This window comes from Ailuropoda melanoleuca, unplaced genomic scaffold (assembly GCF_002007445.2).
Source record: "Ailuropoda melanoleuca isolate Jingjing unplaced genomic scaffold, ASM200744v2 unplaced-scaffold2822, whole genome shotgun sequence".
Taxonomy (NCBI): Eukaryota; Metazoa; Chordata; class Mammalia; order Carnivora; family Ursidae; genus Ailuropoda; species Ailuropoda melanoleuca.
Window position 1 is genome coordinate 1 of NW_023198526.1, and position 3935 is coordinate 3935.

The 3935-nt window shown below is 37.2% G+C and overlaps 1 long non-coding RNA gene across 1 annotated transcript; it reads right to left on the reverse strand.

The window, feature by feature from the left end:
* Positions 1–462: 462 nt before the first annotated feature.
* LOC117798181 lies at positions 463–2851 on the reverse strand. Its single transcript, XR_004622858.1, has 3 exons — positions 1748–2851; positions 1111–1236; positions 463–828 (listed from the first exon to the last, which is right to left on the reverse strand). It is a non-coding gene; the product is annotated as an uncharacterized LOC117798181 (long non-coding RNA).
* Positions 2852–3935: the final 1084 nt, after the last annotated feature.

Below are 3935 nucleotides of genomic sequence, written 5' to 3' on the forward strand. Positions count from 1 at the left end.
GGCATGAAGATTATCTGTACATGAGCTGTTGTGGTGATTGCTTTGAAGTTGTTATCAAAGCATCCAGCCTAAGTTGCATGGCTTTGAAAAGAGAGCAGTTTTAATTCTCAGTGATTCCAAGTCAGAGGGGTGAGAGGAAAAACTGGAAATGTTAGTTTGAAGAGTTACAGCCAAATATCTGAGGAAGGTAGAATAATGAGGATCCAGTTCAGCTTACAGGCAGAAAACAAAACCTCAAAGACAGCAGGAGTAGAATATAATACCCACAAGTGTATACTGCGGTTTCTACTGAAACGTAATTTTTCTTTCTACAGTCAACCCATTTCTACCAAAGATAACCACAATAAGACTAATTTGTTTGCAGATTAAGTCTAGTGTCAATAAATTTGGTCTGATTACTTGCATAAGTGCAGCAAGAATAGGGATTGACCGTTTAGGCTCTTTTAATCCTCTTTGCCAGAACTTTTCTTAAGGAATCTCAGATTGAAGTTTTTAAAAACCTCTTGAAGCTAGAAAGTCAAGTCCAGGCCATCAGACTTAACCTGCAATGCCTTTAGATTTGGGTGAATCCTTTCTTCTTGAGATCCCCAAAATATTATGTGTTCCTGTGCCTGCTAGGAAACAAACTTGTTTACTCACCTTGTAAGGACGCTGGGAATCCTGCAAGCAAGGTACCAGGCTGATTTTTACAAGGGACTTCATTGGCTTCATAAAGTCACCCTTAGTTCCTTCAAGCTGTCTGGTCATATCTGAGTTTACACATATCCTTCTCAAATATGACGTTCCAGTCAAAGCCTTGGTAATATAACCAGTGTTTGCAGTTGTGTCCTGGAGACAGAAGGAGAACAGATTCTTCCTGAACTTACGCACATAACCATATTGCCATGAAAATAATAGTAGTCACTATTTCCAAACGTGGAAGGATTAGGTAGAGAGAAAAAGTAATTGTATATATCTGTATAAATCTGGAGAAATGAAACATGAAAGAAGACGCAGGGTTTCAATCAAAAACGTATAAGAATTATACTCCTCCTCTGTTTATTCAGTTCCATATAATTAATAGTTGTTCCCCTTAAATCCAGTTTTCCCTTTTGTTCTGGAAATTCTTACCTAGCCCAGTTTGATGGTCTTTAAGGTTATCAGAAACCTCCCGGTTTCTGACAAGTTTTTGACAAGTCCACTTGTTAAAAGTCCTTTTCTTGAATCTCCTTGAAGGGAACTGCTTTTGCAGGAACACTTTCACAAAGCATCAGAGTGATACAGTAACTAAGTGACAAAAGACTTAAGATGCCCATTGTTAAAGATCTGATGAGAGATCATTGTAGCAGAATTGACAAGTCTGGTTATTTCTGTGGTGTAATATTTTAAGGAAATAGTTACAATTATGACATAACATTATACCTGGGCATATCAAAATTTTAGGAATTTCATACAATTTCTGTGATACTTATGTTAATAACATTTACCTGTATAGTAGAAGCTAAGAAGGCTTATCGTCACTTGTTCGACATGCCTACCAGGTAATTTAACATACCAGATAAACTCAGTACTAACATTTATTTTTTGTAAAGAGAGAGCGCATATTTTTTGAAATGTTCTAGGGGCCCTCTTGAGAATCTCAAACTGAGTTTAAGGCCATAAGAGACTTAATTAATTTAGCATTTGATTTTGGAAATTTGTCAAAAATATCACAAGATTTGGACACTTGACTAAATAGGATCACAGATCATTATGAAGCATTACTTACCTGTTTAACCAAAGTGACAAAGGATTTTAAGGGCAAATACAGAACGTTATGTAGTTGTGAGCAAAGCGGATCAAAGACCTGATAAAACACGGAAATTATTTTGATAAAACACAATCTGCTTTTTGAAGACTGGTTACTTAGAAGGTGACAAAAAGCCTTTCACAGTCTTATCAGGAGCAGGCCAGTCCCAAAAAACTGTCCTTTCAGCAGGTGAAAGAACATTCAATTTTGGTTTCGTATAAGTACACTACTGATTTTAAAGCTTCATTTTATAACTGTTAAATTCATTCAGTTTTAGTCAACCACGCCAGGTAAGATTTTCTCTCTCTCTATTTCTAGCTTTCCATTTAATCTGTCTTTATCTTCCTCTTTCCCATCTGGAAATAACCAGTTTTACTTGGAACAAATTTACTTTGCCTTTTTTTCCCTTAACACAAATGCCTCTTCATACCTCATACCTCTTCTTACCAAAAACACATCTTACTTTCCTTGCATACAGAGTTGTTTCTCTTATTTCAGTAATTTTAGTTACATATATTAATTAGAATTAACCCTGAGAACCCTTGACTAAGAAGTAAGCAGTAGTGAACTGTGTCATACCAGCATTGTTTGGAATGGCAAACTTACGAATACATTTAATAATTTCTAGAGACAAATGCTTACTCATGACCCAAATGCCTTTTAGTTCTTCTGTAAAAGGAAGTAATAGTGTATAAATCTTTGTTCAGCAGTTAAAAGTGTATAAACCTATGTTTGGTGTTTTATCTTATTTAGAAATGGTCTGGATATTCAGTGAATTTAACTTAATTCATCATTTAGCAAAAGTTTAAAGCTTCAGCTTACCTGAAAGATTTCAGAAAATCATTTTTAAGTACACATACCATAAAACATACTTATTGTTAAAAGTTCACCTAAAAACCTTTTATACTTATATCTATTTAATTTAATTGTTCTTAACTACTGTGTTTAGACTGCATCATGAGACACTAGACAAAGTCAGCCATCATCCCAAACTATGTTTCTTGCTGACAAATTTTTCTTAATGTTTTTTTAATCGTATTATGTTAGTCACCGTACAGTACATCCCTGGTTTCTGATGTAAAGTTTGATGATTCATTAGTTGCGTACAACACCCAGTGCACCATGCAATACGTGCCCTCCTTACTACCCATCACCAGCCTATCCCATTCCCCCACCCCCCTCCCTCTGAAGCCCTCAGTTTGTTTCTCAGAGTCCATAGTCTCTCATGCTTCATTCCCCCTTCTGATTACGCCCCTTTCTTTATCCATTTCGTCCCCTACTGATCTTCCTAGTTCTTATGTTCCATAGATGAGAGAAATCATATAATAATTGTCTTTCTCTGCTTGACTTATTTCACTTAGCACTATCTCCTCCAGTGCCATCCATGTTGCAGCAAATGTTGAGAAATCGATCTTTCTGATAGCTGAGTAATATTCCATTGTATATATGGACCACAACGTCTTAATCCAGTCATCTGTTGAAGGATGCTTCATTAGTTGCGTATAACACCCAGTGCACCATGCAATACGTGCCCTCCTTACTACCCATCACCAGTCTATCCCATTCCCCCACCCCCTCCCCTCTGAAGTCTTCAGTTTGTTTCTCATAGTCCATAGTCTCTCATGTTTCATTCCCCCTTCTGATTACCCCCCTTTTCTTTATCCCTTTCTTCCCCTACCGATCATCCTAGTTCTTATGTTCCATAGATGAGAGAAATCATATGATAATTGTCTTTCTCTGCTTGACTTATTTCACTTAGCATTATCTCCTCCAGTGCCGTCCATGTTGCAGCAAATGTTGAGAATTCGTTCTTTCTGATAGCTGAGTAATATTCCATTGTATATATGGACCACAGCTTCTTAATCCAGTCATCTGTTGAAGGGCATCTCGGCTCCTTCCACAATTTAGCTATTGTGGACAATGCTGCTATGAACATTGGGGTGCATATGGCCCTTCTCTTCACTCCGTCTGTATCTTTGGGGTAGATACCCAGTAGTGCAATGGCTGGATCATAGGGTAGCTCAATTTGTAACTTGTTAAGGGATCTCCACACTGTTTTCCAGAGTGGGGGGGGGGAACTATATTATTCTTTTTTTTTAAAGATTTTATTTATTTATTCGACAGAGATAGAAACAGCCAGCGAGAGAGGGAACACAAGCAGGGGAAG